Source organism: Bombus affinis, chromosome 14 (genome assembly GCF_024516045.1).
Source record: "Bombus affinis isolate iyBomAffi1 chromosome 14, iyBomAffi1.2, whole genome shotgun sequence".
NCBI classification, from domain to species: Eukaryota; Metazoa; Arthropoda; class Insecta; order Hymenoptera; family Apidae; genus Bombus; species Bombus affinis.
The window spans coordinates 10970322-10988985 of record NC_066357.1 but is presented as its reverse complement, the minus strand read 5'-3'; the positions used below and the strand labels follow the sequence as shown (position 1 = coordinate 10988985).

Sequence of the window (18664 nt, the reverse complement as noted above, 5' to 3'; positions counted from 1 at the left end):
CGAAACTACTAACCACAGCGGAAATAAAATCTATTTTATCCATAAAATTTATCCATTTCAAAATATAATATCGAAGCTTCTTCTAGAATCGAGGAATTGAAATGATGAAAATATACATAAGTAGTAAGTAATCATTTTCTTATTAGCTTTTAGTTACATAGAGGAAATAGAGGCAATAATTTGCAAGGTACGCTTCGAAATAGATTGGGATTAATAGAATTGAAGCGTCGAACGTGCATTCGTTTGTTCAAGTTACAATTCTAGGGAGTGCTTTTACGGTATTGTTTTGCGCAGCCCTTTCGTTAAGACGAGTAGCACCTTCGTCACAGAAGCGAGGACACGCGCTTCTGTCTTTTTTCAGTTTTTTCTTCGGTCGTTGATTTACCGACGGTAATTCCGCTAAGAGGACAGAGTTAACCGATTTATGACTCGGCGAATGTTCTAATTCACTTTTCTCGGCGTGCTTTCTATTCCGGCGTTCGAGGTGCGATTTCTCGCAATGCGTGTTTCGTCGATATATATCTTCGTTCCCACGGACGTTGAGTCGTTGAAAATGCTCATTGCCCTATGGCACACGATGATTTCCGGTTTCCTTTAAGAAATAGTGTGCGTACACATGTCGAAATTACGTCGTAAGGAGCTCGTCGAGTAATTGATTGGCTCTAATTTCAGGCTCTCGTGCGCATCGGTACGCCGACGCGCCGCCTTTCGCGTAATGCAGCCCTACAATCCCGTCGACGCATCAACAAACCAATTTGCTACAGTGTTAAGAGAAAGCGAGTGCACTGGAAGAAAAAGCAAATCACGTTAAGTAGCAAAAAATCTTATTGCGAGCTTAAATCTGGGACGACTCTATCTTATACTGCTTGGACAACTACATATATACCTACTAATTTCTTGTTACAATATCCATCAGCGAAATGATACGCTGGTTCGTGACACTGGTTTAAATAAAAAAACGTCACATTTAACGAATTATATTCGTCAACGAAAAGAAGAAAGATGGAATTTTTCTATGTTTCACTTTCGGAAACGATATCAAACGTGGCCGCATTATTCGAATCAATCCGAATTATATCGAGAGCTGTTTACGATCTTTGATCTTTCTCACCCTGAAGTTAACGAACTGAAATTCATTCGAAATTTAGCGTTGACATTTGGATTGCACATTAGCAACGCGTGTATTCGCGCGTATCGCGATTGTTTCTTCCGTAATATAATCGATATTTTCATTTGAATAAGAACATCCACTCTGAACGTAACGTTAGACGGGGTGCGACAATAACGTATTTCGGATTTCGTTTAACTATTGTTTTTGGAGTCTGGTGGCCTGAGATGGGTCGTAGTTGGAGTCTTTCGATAGCATCGAAGAGTTTATAAAAAACAAACAACGAATCTGTGACAGCTACACGGAGAGCTTTTTGTATTTACTTCTCGGTCGGCAACGAAATGCCGCTATTCCGAGGAGAAAAGCCATGCTACATTTGGTGCTATATTTGTTGAAATTTTTGGGTTGAAAATTTCTGGGCCACGGGTTCAGCGCCGAAAAGAAAACCACCTAAGAAACGGTACGGCATTCGGACGCCGTGACAGTACCGTTGGAAATGATACGCCCGATCATGAAAAACTTGAGACATCGATCACAAATATGTATGGCGAGTGAAAGCCTTGGCGATATCATTCCAAAATTGCGTGGAAACAGACTGTATTCCGTGTACCTTTAGATCACGTAATAAAATGTTGAATCGCATTTACCAGGCCTTTTCCGTTGACGTTAAAAATCCGGCAGGCTTTTTTGCCGCACTGTCTATTATCTTCTTCCGCAATAATCTATCGCTAACGTTGCGTCTTTTTTTTTTATGATCAGCGATAAATTTTTCAGGAAAACAAATAAATGATAAATGCCGACGAACGTCGCGTGTGATAAAATAATTTCCAACTGTGCGTGATTGCGGAAGAAATAACGTAAATAAATAATTTTCTATTCGTGTAAAATCTGAAATTTCCAGTTGCTCGTTATCAAGAGTTATCCAACGTTATATTACATTAGCATAGGAATATAACATGGCGAGCGGAGGTTTAAACTGTTTCTAATAACAGCGAACATACGCGTGTGAGCAAGCGAAGCGACGAAGCGACGAAGCGACAAATAATTTTCGGGATGTCGGAGATGGGTAGCATCTTGCCGCATCTGCTTGCTAATTCTCGGTGCTAATCCGGCAAATCCCATGGCACCCCCGCGCATTAAAGTCGGCCTTAGATGAGAATCGGGATGGTAGCTGGTATATACGAAGGACCAAGAGGATATAGTTTCGTGAACGAGAAGGTGGAGGCACGCGCGAAGGAGAGCAAGTGGTCAGAATAGAGAGGAGCGAAGAAAGGGTGGGTGGGAAGACACGCAAGAGGCGGTTGTGGCAGTGCTACTTGGCGATGAGGCTAATATGCATGCGCTCGACCCAGCCAAAGTTCACTTAGATCGCATTGCATTGCATTACTCGGCGTTACAATGGTGCTCCATCCCATGAAGAGACCGACGAGCAAGTCGAACCAGAAACCGCCAGTTACGTTCTTCCTCTTTCTCGACCTCTCTCTGTGATTCTCTGACCTTTCGTCCTCTTGGTACATCCAGCGGAACCGCTCTGTTCCTTTCCTCTCTAGTTGGAGAGCGCGCAGGCAACTCAGGCAACACATGCTTAATAATTTACGCGGCACAAGTGGCCTGAAACTTTACCGTGAGTTATATCATACTTGCGCATACATTCTTGTATACGTGGACACGAGTCTGTTACTCGGGCCGCCTGTACACAGCCGTTTACTCGCAGGAAGAAACTGGCCGATACTTGCGATACATACCGCCATACATGTACACACGGACCGTACCTAGGTAAGAGCATCCTCCGTGCGTGAATTATTGCTGGTAGAGTTTTTAGGACACGCGCGTCAGATACCGGTGGGTTATATTTTTTACGTGTTTCCTGGGTAAACGGCAAGGGATGCGACGTAGGGGATACAAGATGGTTTTTCAAGATCGCTCTGTTACGATACATGTATGCCGTATGATAGTGACAACGAGGAACGAGCAGGTTTATACGCTATGCCAACGTAAATTTTCTATTTTCTATTCTTTCTGGCTTTGGCACGCATTTGCGATGCAATAACGAAAAAGATCGTTGACAGTGGAAGGTTGCATGTACGGTTTACATTCTTTATAAACCGCGGGAATATTTCTCGTCGACGAGTTAACGCTACGGGAACGGCCGCCGACGTACGATGAATTTGCGATAGAGAAAAAAAAAGCGTGATTAATTCTGTCGAGGGAGTAGTTTTCTTTGAAAAATGTCTCGATCGCCGTGCCGACCATATCGAAACTCAACATTCCGAAACTATTTTCATAGTCTTGATTTCTTTTCTCAGCGTTTGTAAAAAAAAAAAAAAAAAAAAAAAAGAAAAAAAAAACGGAGTAACCGTACTCTGAACCCGTATGTAGGGAGGAATGGAAACTCGTTTCTATCTCATATTTGGGAAGCTCGTTTATATTTCTTGCTATCCTTCTAACGTTATCCTTGGTCGATACTCTGCTTTTCATGGATCACGTTTTGTAGTTTCGTCGTTCCACGAAAAATTCGTATACTTTCGGGCAATTTCCTCTAGCCATAAATCACGTCGACGTCGTCGAGTTCATCTCCCGCGCACCGACCTCTACCGCGAACACTATTCTCACCTTTTTCTTTTTTATTTCCTAACTTGGCAAATATTAACCTAACAAAATGTTAGCCAGCTAAGTTACCGTACCGCGGTTAATCTATAAACAAGGCGATGCTTTGCGTTTTGTAAAACGAAGAACCGAGGTCTCTTCAGTTTCGAAACAAAGAGTAGCTGTCAGGTTTGTAGGAACGTGCAAACGTAATACTTACGCGGCTCTCTTATACCGGGTGCGCTTTTCCACAGTACTACTAGTGTGTTTCTTTCTATCCTTAAGCCACATTAACATCACAGTTCGCGTCTTTCCATAGAGAATGGGTCGATAAACGCGAGGACCAGAGCACATGTTGGAATTAAATTTGCTGATTATAAGCCTCGCGTTCCTCCTTGTATCGGCACGCGGAGATCTTTCATTCTGCAGAACTAAATGAAAACAGCTTATCGTTGTTTAAAACGTTAGTGCCGTTATGTCGAATTTACAGGACATATCGATGAGCTTTACGAAATAAACACGCAAAGAAACAGCTGACGGATGATGAAACGATCTGTAACGAGTGCGTTAACGGGGCGAGCGAATATCTATAAACGGTAGAAATATCGCGTATCTAACGCAACTATGCTTTTATTTTATACCTAGTGTTTCAAACGAGCGAATAATTTTAAAACGCCCACTATTTTTCAATATCGTTTGTCCTTTAATTACGTTTAACACGTTTAAAAAGCTATGTTCAATAATTTATTTACAAAATTGATTTAAACGCAATTATCACAATAGGCAAAGGAACGAGATTTCGCGTTAAAATACAGCGAGCAATTTTTCAGGCGTGACTTTCGGTCACGCGACTACGCGCATAACAGTCGTGCGAAAAATCGTAGAATTTGGAAATTCAGGATTTCTTACAGACTAGTGTGTGCGCATATGCGACTATTTAATTGTGTGTGCGTGTATCGCAGGAGCTGCGAGAGTGTGACGCGATCGAGTATCGCACGAGGCGATGACTCAGCTCGCTAACCCCGTAGAGAGTGGCTACCCACTAGAACAGATACCCTCGCCGACAGTGCTCACAAAACTTGTGTTCGCAACGAAACACATTAATCATTATGTTGCTGATTTTCCTAGTTTCTGGTCTATTCCTTTCGCGAAAGTGAATATTTCTTTTTTGTTTATTTGTACCTTTATGCTTGTGCGATATGAATGCATAAATCGACAATTTTCAACGATTTCGACTGTTTCCTAATTCAATATGTTGTTTAACAGGTTGTTTGTTAGAGTTTATTTTGAGTATCGTTAAAGTAAAGTTAAGTAGAATTAAACATATATTTATGTAGGAAGACCCATCTAAGTTACAAATTCGAACTATCTCGAGCAGAAATTTAGGACAGCTGTACGAAACACGGCAACAACGCAGACTGTAACGTTCTTTCGTCAAACCGAATGTTTACGCGAATTCGGATGAACGGAGCAGTAGAGGTCGAAGACAATACATGGAAACGGTCGGTACAGAGGCTGCTGGGAAGTTGGACAGGCTAATAAGAGGGCGCAAAGACGCCCTCGTGCCCGGCAAAGACTCGATAGGGGAACTGCACCCTTCGTATATTGAGACGGAATGACGTCGTAGGGGTGGCTCGTAGGAGGGGAAGGGTGCGTGTAATTTCCCGGTGGACGATGGCGTCAGGGCGCGTGGTGTGGATCAAACTGAGGGTCGTTCAACCACCAGTGTTGTTTAGTGTCTCGTGCGCTGTGTCGTAGTTCTGTTCTCTTGTGATCGTGAACGTGCTGTGTTTGTGATCGTTTAGCTTAAGATATTTCTATTTATGGGCGAAATAATCTGTTCGACAACGTACTTATCGTTCTCTTAGAAGTGCCGTGGTTAACCGTGACAAAGGATACTTACGTCGCTGGATAGTTTTGAATCGTACAAAAAAACCTATCGATCGTTGCAGCAATCACGTCATAAAAATTTGTAAGAGAAAAGACCACGATTCCAATGTAACGTATCAAAAGAATAAATATCGAGGATATTTAGTATGGAGTATAAATGCAATTAACGAGTAATCGATGAATCGGCAATCGTGTTTATGTCGACTGTAGAGTGAAATTTGTCTGGTGAAAGTGCAGTATCGTGGTCGTCCTTTAAGTGTCGTTGTTGGTTATCTATGTTACGCGCCGTATACCCTTTATATATGTAAACGTAATATCTCTCGATCGGCGTATAAATGATATTTCGCTCTGTTTAAAACATTGACATAAAACGGTTATTATTAGTAAATCTGCCGGATTTTTCGCATCGTATTGGACGTTCTCTATTCAGATTGCTTGCGGATTGCTTGCAAGCAACTGGTGTTTGTGGACGCGGTCACATTGTTCAATGCGTTTATCGATCGAACCTACGCGAATCGATAAGCACCGTATTGGCCAGTATTTCTGTAACGGGCAGTATTGTAAACGTGTAATTGATAATAATCGACGCTCTAGCGGATGCGCACGGATATCGTTATCTCGTGATTAGTCGAACGGACATTAAATCCACGTTAATCAACGGCACGACGTCGCGTCACACGCGACAGCACGCACTTAATTTACTCGGATAGGAGATATTTTTCCAAAGGCCTCTCTTAATGTGTTTCGAAAGCCATTAATCGTTGCGTGCGAGCGGCATCGTCGACTCCCTCCTCCACTTCCTTTATTTTACCCCCTTTCTCGTTAAGTATTCGCTTTTCCGTGCGCAAGCTGCATTAGCCGCTTTCCACCCTCGCCACAGTCTTTTCCTATCTTACTCCTTCTTTCTCTTCGGCCCCACTACTCTTCCCACGTCACTCTGTTTTCCGTTCCAACGAAGATTACGCTATCGTGTATTTTTTATCGAGTTCCTGATTAAAACCGGACCTCTCGCTCCTCCGACTCCTTCTACTTCTCCTCTTACTCGTCCTGCTAGACCTCTACTACCTATTCGTCGAGACTCTACTTTCGGCAAATAACGCCTGTTTCACGCTCTCGTCGCCTCATCCCTAGATCCTCGTCGACCGGTCGGTTACCCTCAGTGACGGCAGTTAACGAGCACCTTCGTGACGCTGTCCGTCCCCTCCTTCACGTGTCAACTGCTCACTGACTTTGCTCGCGGACGTGGTTTATGCGCGTCGCGATAAGTAATCGCGAAAGCCTTTTGACCGAATACACGTAGACGATCGATCGCGACCCACCCGATACGCGAAGCGGGGTCCAAGGTCGTCGACATTAGCCGTCGAGTTTTGACACGCAGTTTCGACACAAGTGTATCGCGGAAAACAGAAATGTTGATACCAGTCTCGTCCTCGCCATCCTTCAGCAACGAAGACGGCGCCATCAAACTCTTTGTGGGACAAATACCGCGTCACCTCGAAGAGGACGCGTTGCGACCCATGTTCGAGGAATTTGGCAAAATTTACGAGTTCACTGTACTCAAGGATAAGTACACTGGCATGCACAAGGGTAAGTGAGAAGAAACGGGTGTTTTTTAAAATTATATTTTCGGTTAAAGGCTGTTCGATTTGCGAAGCTGTAACACCGTTACAATGGAAAAATTCCGAGAATTGGATGGAACTTGTTTTATATTTCATATCCGAGATATATTAATAAATTGGACGAAGCGATGGAATCGAAAAACTGTAATGCAATGGCTTGGCAAAACCAACGAAAAGTTATAAATATAAAGTCATAATAATCCCGATAGCTTTCGCTGGTTCTCGATAATGGGGAGCAGGAACAGCGGTAGGAAAAAACGTAGATGCACGATGTGTATCGGAACGAGCACCCTTCGCATTGTATAACCGGACAACGCATTATACATGGTGGTATCATCGGCGTGGTAGCTTTCGAAACGCGACTGAGAGATTAATCAGGATTTATTCTTTTGTCTGACGATGCGATGTATGGCGACAACACCGACCGGCAACAGAGACACGAAGAGCGAGAAGGAGCACGTTCGAGGGTTAAAAGAGCGAGGAAAAGGAGGAAAGAAAAGCGAGGCAAGGGGCATAGAAGAGTGGGCTAAGCCGGTGAAACAATAAATTTCGCGGGCATTCACGTCGATCTCCGAGAGGATGAGCCGACGTCAACGATCGACGGCCTTTGTTGGCCGGCCGTAAGCCTCCCTACCCACCCTTGGTAACCTCTCCTTCTCACCCGAGGGTGGGCAATCTCTTCTTCCCTCGAACATCGCGGTATACCAGACGCCGGCAAACCTGATACAATGGGACAACGTTCACGAGCGATTCGTGTCGTTTCCGTGGCGGGAACTTGCCCGGAAACGGAGATTTTAACACTGACGTCGCTGATCGCACAGTCTTTCCTCTTCTGGCGAAAGGTATCTAGCGCTTCCATTCGATCGTAGCCTGCTCGAATTACTATGGGGTCGGTTATGCGATACGATATAAACGAAAGAGAGATGCGAAAAGGACGAAAGCTCGGAAGAAGTGGTTTTGGTGACGCGCGTTGCCTCGCCTCGCCTCTCTTGGGATTTTATAAAGGCATCCAGAAAAATGAGACAATGTTGAGAGGGCTGCACGCGGATTGTCTTCATGAATTGTGCATTAGACTCGAAGCCCCGGGTTCGAACGATTTTATTCGGAATTTTGGCTTTGATGATATCGTTTTGTCATTATAAAACTAGTTTTTCGGAGCGGCGGAGGCGAAAGGGGGGATAGGAGGACAGGTTGACTTTTGATCGATAACAGTGACGCCGTAGGCGATCGTAAAATATTCAAGCAATGGATCATGGATGGTTGATTTTGATAAATAATTCTTGGAAATCTGGTATCGTTGGCAGTATCCTTCAGCGACTTCCGTTTATTTAATTTGTAGGAAAAATGGCCGTAATCCGCTCGCTTGACCGTAGTCGGGGGAAGCGGGGATGCAGGTATTTTACAATAAATATCCGGCCGATAAGCTACACAGAAGACCAGTGCGACATTGGGGCTAGCACATTTTTATTTTTGTAGGCATGCAAAATTTATGGTTGACGAATGGCCGTTCGAGTTTTTGCCGGGAAATAGCTCGTTAATCTTTTGAATTATTCTCGCTTCCAACTTTGCTACGCTTCGCGCGTTCTCCGCGAATCGGCAATATTTTATCGCTCCATAATTGTATCTCTAAAACCTGTAAAAGTGCACACGCGCACACACACACACACATATACCTGCAATGGGCATGTATACGGGGTACCTATATACATGTGTGTATATATATATATATATACTTACGACGAGATTATAGCTACATGTTTGTCGCTGTTACGCGCATTAAATTTGAAACGTCCGATATCAAATAGTCTTGGTAGATGCCTTAACTCTTTCCCGTTATTCGTCGTTCTACGTTCGTTCTTTTGTTCGATTATTCTCGGTTTGCTATCTATTTGGGTTATCGTAATTATCTGCATTTAAATAAGATTACGCTTCTCGTAATTAACGTTCACGCAAACATAAAGATATTTGTGGGTCGTTACGCTCTCAAAAATATTTTCATTAGCGAGCTCGCGTTTGTTCGCGTTCGCTGAAGAAAGGTTTCGTCCACGCGCGAAACGGGTACAAAGCTATTATGAAGCGATTTTCGGCAACCGTACCGCGACGGTACCTGTAATTTGAAGCTTTCCAGCAAACAAGGGTGGTATAGTTTTGACGCGCGTCCACCGAAACAATCGGGGGTCATTTTGCTAACAACGAACGAAATGTATTCGTTTGCATTGACATTCGCCAAGTCAAATAACGGGCACATGCGCGCGCGTTACGTCTGTGCGAGGAGGCCGAAATGACGGTATCACGCGATCCGTCGAGGAGACATTGAAAAAGACTATTGGCTCCGCTACTACTTACGGAGGAGTTGTTGTCACTTGATAACGTCGCTGGTCCGACGATGTCGACGGGTTCATTAAAATGCACATCTGAAAGCCGCGAAGCGTCATTCAACGCCGCCGCGTTCCCTTTATTTTACATCCAGCCCGGTTTTTCAATACGTTGCCTGTAACCTCTGTGAAGTTTTTCGTTCAAAACGTATACGAAGAAAAAATGTGTGTGCGTGTGTGTGCGTGTGTGTGTGTATGTGTGTGTGTGAGAGAGAGAAAGAGAGAGAGAGAGAGAGAGAGACAGAGGGGCGGAGGAGACGAGTATAGGATACACAGCGAGAGGAGAGCGTGGCAAGAGCTCGAGTTAGGGAAAGGTAGTACTCAACGGCGACAAGGCTGCAACCGACACGGCAGTCTTGTAGTTTCGAAACAGCTCTCCAATTTTAATGAGACCCGTCTATTTCTCCGTGATTCTGTCTCTGTGTTATGGTCTGTCTTCGTGTAATTATATTTTGATTCCCCGAACTGCGTGGCTTCGTCTCCGCACCCCTCCTTTTCAACCGTTCGCTGCCCATCCCTTGTCACGGTTTCGAACGAAACTTTTCCTCTCTTTCTCCGGTCCTTGTCCTCGGTATGACGTCCGTCTTTCTTCACGGTATTATCTCCTTACCGTCCTTACCCTTTTCCTTCCTCTTTCGTATTTCCGGCAAGGTAGCAGAAGGTTGCTGTGAATGCTAATACGTCCACCTCTTTGACCCCCCTCCCCCCTCTCTCGCTCTTGGCTAGCATCGACTGGCCGGATCATGGTAGTCCTCCGCTTTCCTTTCCACCCTTTTCGGTCACCATTCTCTGCTCCGACAGTCGCCACGGCTGTCCTCCTTCCGGTTGCCGGCGTTCGACCAATTTGTTTTGCCCTACAGATTGAGTTACAATTCAGCGTAAACAGAAAACTACCACCTCGACTCTGTTCACGGAAACTCGCTTTACATCCCCTTTATTTTACTGGCCGCTCCATTGGCTGCCACTTCGGCATTCTTACTTAATTATCGGGTAGTTACGATACTTTGGTAACTTGCACCATCGATATTCGAGAACAATTCCTTCGTCCGTCGTTCCTTTTTCGATTCTGTAATCTCGGTTCCCAATCTCGTTGTCAGTGACGCCATAACATATTAATGAGCGCATAAAGCCGTAACTTTTCGAATCGAGAAAAGAAGATAATTAACGGTCTTAACGACCGTTTGCCGCACGTACACAGACGCACAGTTACACGCGTGTGTGCGATTGAATTTGCATGAACCGATCGCAACTGTGGAGAGAGGGAGTGAGGAGGAGGGGGGGGGGGAGGCGGCAGCGTTCGAAACACAATACAATTCAATGCTACAATTCACAATCAAACGGTATCGAGATGCAACGAACGGTGGAATCGTGCCTCGGCCGTCGGCATAATTTAAGCGACAAACGTATATCATTTTGTCGTTCAATTAAATGTATTAAAATATAAATCTTGATATCGGCGGTGGCCGCAGAATAGAACCAAATGAAATCATTTCCTTTCAATTGCAAGCGTTTGTGCAGTAGAGTGGATTTAAAGAGGACGCGTCCATCGATTCGCGTACGTATATATGTATATCGATGCGAACGATAACTACGAGTTTAACTCTCGCGAGCGGTTTGCTCGTTTCAGCGTATTTAACAGCAGTGTAGCAAAGGGCTCAGCTGTTGGGGTGGTTGGCACATGGGGACCATGGCACACGCCATTACAATGGCAACCAACCCCGCTACCAGCCTTCCCGCAATCTCTCTCTTCTCTCTCGACACGAGGTTCACGAGGGCTGTCTGTCCGCTCGTTCCGTTCGTTCGTCCGTACGCTCGTTCGTCCGTCTCTTCGTCTGCATGCACGGGCGTATGTTATCCCACTTTTTTTGCCACAGGGCCTCTCTACATCGACTCTTCTCTCTGTCTCTCCTACCCTCGCGAATCGATCCAGTCGGAACGCATCGCCCTTTAGCCCATTGAAAATTGCTAGAATTCGGAACAATTTGGTGTTCGAATTGACAATGGAGGAATCGTTGTTTTTAATCCGGAAAACGAAATCCTCTTTATAACAGTACTCCGTTGTCCTGGAAATAATACCGCTTACCGACATCTTTACGTGCGACTTAATCGTCACCGATCGCATCCTTCGGCGGCCACTCCCGCCCTTGCTCTCCCTCCCATCCTTAAACCGATCCAACCTTAAACGTTTACCTTAAACGAATGGTAAACAGCGTCGAACAGAAGTAATCTACTATCGAGGGTAGCTTCCGTGGTGGAGACAGGATCCATTAAAATAACGAGTACGCGTATTGTTTCGACATAAATAGGCAGAAGCAGCAGTTGGCGAGAAAGAAGCGGCTGGCAATACTTTGGCAGATTCTAGACAGCGAGTGTGTTAGTGTGAACACCCTCCTAAGAAGGATTTGTACAATAGAATGGAGCAAGGCACTGGGGAAATAAGGTAATACCTACGGCTTTGTCTCGATCGAGGGCAAGAAGAGTCGCGTTGTTCGGGCAAGTAAAGGACCTCGGGTTGCACCGCCTTATTCTTCTGAAACGATGCACTTTCTCTTTCTCGCTTGTTTCTGGTCCGTGGTCGTGTCGAAAGAGAGCCCACTCGATTCATATGGCTATCGCTCTGATATGAAACTAGAATTACACGACGATGGAAGGCATAAGGAAGAAGTTTCGAGCAACGTCGATGCTTGGCTACCGGAAAATTTCGAGCCGCCGAGCACGAAGAATGGGAATTCCCATCGTGAAGACAACAGGAGGTAGGATCTTGAGATGGGAAGCATAACCTACGATGCATTTTCTCCCGTTGTTCTAGCGGATGCGAAGTTCTTCTCAAAGCCACATCGGCCCGTCTCCGCGTCGTGCCGCTCAGATACATTCGTAGGAGAACAAGAGCCGTGAAATTATTTACCAGAAGCTTCTACACAGAATACACGTTCTTTTTGTCGAATATCTATCCCACCTTCTATGTTACGCGATTCCTCTATTCGAGAAACTAACTAATTATTACGTACTTCTTTAAATAATCTCATTCGCACCGATGATATGACGCGTTTCCACTCAATTTTAACGCGGTACTAGTAGATGAAATTGATTGTAACAACTTGCGTAGAACGTTATGAAACGAGCAACGCGTAGTTATTACACATTACGCGATGCGTTAGAACGAAATGACTGTCTTTACGAAGATACGGAACGTTTTATGCTACTGATGTTTAATTGTACCCAATGTACAACGATATAAAACGTAGGTTCAAGTGAAAATGTCGGTTATTAACGATTGTTGCTGTTATTAGAAACGCCGAGTGATGTACGGTAACGAGGCAAAGTTTTGTAGAAAATTTGAGAGCTCCATCGTTTTAGGTTTACATACGAAGGCGATGCATAGTTGAAAGCAGGAAGATAATCGAGACAACGCGACGGAAGTATGTCGGTGTTGGGAATCTCATGGTAAAGCTCCTCTTCTGCTTCCTCGTTCGTCTTCTCCTTCTTTATATATTCACTCTTTAGTTTAGAGCAGGCTCTCTTCCTTCTCTTCTGGCTGGTCTAATGTCTTAATCTTTCGTGTGTGAAGAATTGGACTGGGCCAAATGAAATTTGCATAATCGTTAGTAGCGTGCCCTCACGAGGGGTTGTTCCGACGATCCGCTTTAGGCTCTTTTGACTCGAAGGATAGAAAACGGCCGGCATCACGATCCGCTTGATTGCTAAGGAAAACATTTTAGTTGGCATACCAACTTATTATCTCGAAGTGACGAACGCATATAATTTTGCGCAGCATCGGAAGAGGGTAAAGCGAAACAGACAGACAGACAGAGAGACAGAGAGAGAAAGAGAGAGAGAGAGAGAGAGAGAGAGAGGAAGAGAGAGAGAGAGGATGACAGGGGGCAGTGTTGGGGGGTATAGGCGTTTGTAAAATAAACATTTGGTTGGTTTATTCTTCTATTCGGCGCACACGCATTCAATATCTCGAATCGTCTCGAATTCGATAATAAATCGCAAACGGAATATCGAATACTTTTAATAATCGAATCGTTCGACTCGAATAAAGGGAGAATACTCGGCGACACTCCAACTATATCTAAATTGTAAATGTCGTTAAACTGTAGCTCTTAGTCGTCGTTAGAGATGCATCGTTGAAGCTACAAGCTGTAGGAGCAATATGGGCGCTGGTAAATTACAAGGGTTTGCATTCAGGCCAACGTTTGCAGCTATCCAGTTACTTTCAATTGGTTAAAGTATCCAAGAATTGCTGCAGTGTCCCCGATCGATCTTTAATAAGCGTCTCCTTCGGATAAGGATCCAGGGTGGTGTATATAGGGGAAGGGCCTTGAAGTTACCGAGGTGTAGGGAAGGAGGAGTATAGGAATAACGTAGAACGCGTTGGCTAGGTCAGGAGGTTCAGGAGCCACCGGAGCCGATAAGGGCTTGCCAGCCATGCCCGTTAACGACTATGTAAATTGACGGGTCTATTTATTCTAGTCATCGCATCGAAACTCCGTCGGATGAAAACATCAGGCTCCAATTTCTCAGAATCGCACTTCCGTCTGCGCACCATCGAGCAACCGCGTGTTTTACCGGTCTTTTCTAATACATCGTTTCCGATTTATCTCTTTCGACGTTCGGATTAGACGATACGTCTATGAGTAATTATAATTTTCCCCACCTTTCGAGCGTTATACTCGTCTTTTTTTTTTCTAGATCGACGTGATGTACACGTTTTACGTTCGAGTGAAATCGCAAATAACTTTAGTGGCCGCGAAATTGCTTCTTCGACGGATACTCGATAAGAGAGTGGGCTATCATAACGCGCTGTCCGACCATTTTATTGCAATGCTAAAGTAGGTATTGATCCGAATCCAAGAGAATCACGAACTAAGGTGCTCGACGACCATCGATCCGTCGTGGAGAAAGAGGAGGAGGAGGTGAAGGAGAAAGAGGAGGAGGGTAATCATTTTCCGTGTCCTCCTGCTTCTCCTCCTCTTCCGTCGGTTATCCGAATTGGGTTCGAGGGGGTCTCGTAGCAAAGTTGGGGACTAGGAGAGGACACAAACACCTCCTTTCGGGTGTCGAGAAGGAGAAGGGATCGGTAGGCCCCGGGTGGCGCAGAGAAGCGAAGGAGATCGAAGGAAGGAGAAGAGAGACGGAAAGAGAAAACGGGGGAAAGTACGAGACGGAGAGAGAATTGCTTTCTCTCTCAGTTTGGAATGAGAGGATGCATGAGAGACTGCTCCAGACCGTGGAGAGAGCGGAGCGAGGGTGCTGCCTTGGGGTTCATTATTCAGGGCTATTGATTTCCATCCACCTCCTACCATCAGCCCACCCAACACCACCAACGACCAAGAGCAAACGAGAAAGAACAAGCGAGATGGGATCAGAAAGAGATTGACGGGCGGCCGTTCTCTTTCTTTCTTTCTTTCTTCCCTTTCCTTTCCTTTCCTTTCCTTTCCTTTCCTTTCCTTTCCTTTCCTTTCCTTTCCTTCCCTTTCCTTTTCTTTCCCTTCCCTTCCCTTTCCTTTCCCTTCCCTTTCCTTTCCTTCCCTTTCCTTTCCTTCCCTTCCCTTTCCTTTCCTTCCCTTCCCTTCCCTTCCCTTCCCTTCCTTTCCCTTCTCTTCTGTTCCACTCTTTCTGTATCCCCCTATTTGTCTCTTTTGGTTCTCGCTCTCGTTTGCTCTCCTTGACTGTTCTATTCCTACTGCATCAACCTACATACTAACTGACATGCACTTAAACCAGCTACTCTACGTACAAGGAGTAGGAAACTCGTAGCATCAATTGCTATCTTCCCCGAGTAATTCGACTATTTCGTTCTGAGAACGGTATATCGATGATATCTTCGATAAAGTAACATTTCCCTTGTGTTATCGGTTTCAATAAGAAAACTATCAATACACAACCGCGTTCCCGCTTGAAATCAATAGAGTTCTTATTTATCTTAATATCTAAATTTCGAAATCCATGAAACCAGTCCAACCAGGGAGAAACGCGATTACCCGTTAATATTTATTATTCGATCCATTTCTGACAAAATGATACAAACTTTTCCAGCTAACTACGCTTGCTGTCTTTCGTTTAAATCATACCATTTTTTTTTTATCGTCTGCCGTTGTTAATAAAGAAGAAATCCATCGATACTCGTCTGAAATCTATAAGATTTTCATTCGTGCTAATATCCACATTTAAAAATCCACGAAAACTCTCGGTATCGTCTCACCGATCCTTCGTCTTGGATTTGTCGATTTCTCTGTCGTCTTCTGCGGAGTTAACAGAGTTAGGCCACAACTTCCGTCGAAACTTTCTACCCGTAACGACGGTCCGAAGGAACTTGCGAGCTTTCTCTTTGAAATCCCTTGCTCGCGGTTTTCCGTCTGTGAGAAATCACCTTAAGGATCATGGGTATCACCGCGAGAGGGATACTCGTACGATCTTTATCCAGCATTCGATTTTCGTGAACACGCGCAAAAAGATACGTAGTTAAGAGCAAGACGATATGGAAGCATCAGGAAAAGCGTAATTGATACTAATTGCAAATCGTTCGTTCTTCCTGTTTCGATTTGTTATTTCGATTAAAAAGCAATAAACGTACGGAATATAGCTTTCGTTGGAAATATTCCATTGGAAAAATGCACGAGTTCATAAAGAGCGATGAAACGTTGACAGAATGTTGTTTTAACGATGATTTATGGAGCGTGATCAAGAGTTCTTTGGTAGAGTTTACCTCGCTTTTCATTTTAATTCTACAAACGTCATGTACATTTTAGAGAGGTACCGCGTGGTTAGGAATAAAAGAATTGTTATACAGGCTTTACGTTGAAATCATTTATGACGTTGATCTATCGTTATCGGTGAAACGGAAACCTTTTCTACGTGCATGATACTGCTGGTTGAATTTTTTGTTGCACATAAAGTCAGTAGTCAGAGGTATCGTTTGAAAACGCGTTTAATTTATTACCATCCCATCTTAAAACAACGTTGGACGTCTCGTTGACTCGTGTTGGAAAATATTTGCTTTTGTTATTTAGCAAGGTAAGAAGTTTGAAATACACGCGCTTGTGTCTGATTGTCGCGTTAAGTTGATAAGAAGCTACTCGTAAAATCGAAATCCGTTACTTTCCGACATAACTTGGTGCGATTCGTATTCGTGCGAACAAAGAGATACGTTTCGATAGGAAGGGAAATAAAAATCGGTATGGCGATTATCGTATCGGGCCGTATCAACCGATTACTATTCGCACAATATTCGCGTGAAATGGGTGTCCTGGTTCTATCCGTAAGGTTGGTCCGGCGCAACCGTTTGACCTCTTTGACCGTGTCCAACGTTGCGTAACGTAAAACTCCATTAGGTGTTAGCTCCTCCGTTGACGGTTAAACCGTTACTCGGTCTCTGGTCGTAGGTAGAAACGAGTGGAGTGGAGTGGAGTGGAGTCGAATCGTCGACGTAGACCAATGGTACGTATATGCGACCGGCGGTATACCGGCGCGGCATAGAGAGAGGTATACCGCTGGAGCGGTGGTGTATCTATAGGGATTGCAGCGCCGCAGGCGCCGGCGCGAAACGCTCGCTCGCGAGACCACCTCCGCGTGGTAGGCTCATGACGTCAGCTATCCTCAGTGTGCGGAGAGCGACCGCAGTGTACACCATCTCCACGTTTTGGCAAAGAAGGCAGCAGCAGCATCGTTGCTGAGCGTTGCTGAGTTCTCTCACGTCGTACCGATCAGCTGGACGAGCATAGTGTCGTTTGTCACGCACCCCTTTCCTGCCTTCTCGTTCAGGTTGTTCCTCGCCGCGATACCAGACTTTGTCGATCACACGCGTGTTAAACACGCGAACTCTGGTCGCGGTGGTAGACCGAGTGCGTCGATTTGAAACGAAAACAAAAAGGATCGAGTTTACTTCGCGCGGCTGACGAACCAGGCTGGCTGGTGTCCTTTCGTTGTTTCGATCGACGAGGTAACGAATCCCTTTCTTGATGAGTACGACGACGCCGTCAACAATCACGGTCGGTAGCCACGCGGTTGACGCTCTCACCGCCGGTACCAGCATCTCCGAAGGGGCTGACACCTAGCACGAGGAGCGTCTGCTGCGGAGCTAGCGGAGGAGGAACGATTCCGGGGGGACCATCTTCCCTTCTATCGTGATATAGTGCTGTTGTGCTTGTTGTTGTTGTTGTTATTATTGATATTTGATGATACACGTGCTCAGGTGTCGCGAGTACTGACTACGCGGCTTACAATTTCAGATTGTCTTTTTAACGCGTCGTATAAAGATCTAATTTTACTAGTTGTTCTTCCGGTTTTAAAGTGTCGTTCTATGATCGGAGTGTTTTACGATCCAAGTCGGAGGACGGGAGTATCAACGACGTTCCAACTTCTTTCGAGATCGGCCAAACGATTTCAAGGTTTGACAGATTTCGTTTAGCCGGGCTGATCGTCTACGCGAGGTCGACGACACGTGGATCCGAATCCGATCGTTCCTAGCTCACGTGGTCGTCGAACAACTACCGGCGACACCCTGATAGTGGCGCTTTCGCGATACTCACGGATGTTCCTCACGTTGAAAAGAGCTGCTCGTGATCAGTTTGAAAGTTGCCGGCTACCTGTGTGCCTGTTGAATTTTTATTGATGTTCTATAGCAACGTTGTAACATCGAACGTGATTCGGTGAGTGCCCGGCCGAGTGAAAAGAACGAAACCAAGAGGAAAGAAAAGCGAGATTTTCCTTGTCAAACGATATTTCCATTCTACTGTCGAGGAATTGAAACGCGTGTGTGTGTTACTTTCATGTCGCGAATAGAAGGAGAGGGATGACGGTGCATCGTCGTTGTGCTGCAGACACCGTCGAAAAGGACGAAGAAGGCTCGTGAATTGCTTAAACGACGATCGTCAGTGCTATAACCAGACACTAGTACCGCGTCGTTGTTTGCGAGATTCTTCGTAGGATTTTTCGGATCCGCAAACACGCGGAATTAACCAGGCAGCGTGGAGCGCTCGGCGATCGTGTGGCCGCGCGCCGCGGACCTCTACCTTTACCAACCAGGTACATCAATTTTCTTTTACGAAACGGACCTTTTCGTCGGATACTCCTCTTTGTAT

At 45.1% G+C, this 18664-nt stretch overlaps 1 protein-coding gene across 6 annotated transcripts in view; it reads left to right on the top strand.

Moving 5' to 3' along the window:
- The window catches only part of LOC126924020 (CUGBP Elav-like family member 4), a 606431-nt gene that overhangs the window by 34242 nt on the left and 553525 nt on the right, over window positions 1–18664 (top strand). For 4 of the 6 annotated variants that reach the window (XM_050738069.1, XM_050738080.1, XM_050738068.1 and 1 more), the window contains exon 1: window positions 17175–18608. The exons of the other annotated variants lie outside the window; for them this stretch is intronic. The gene's annotated coding sequence lies outside the window, so the exon portion shown is untranslated. Of the gene's footprint in view, window positions 1–17174; window positions 18609–18664 lie in introns of those variants that run through there. 6 annotated transcript variants of the gene reach the window in all.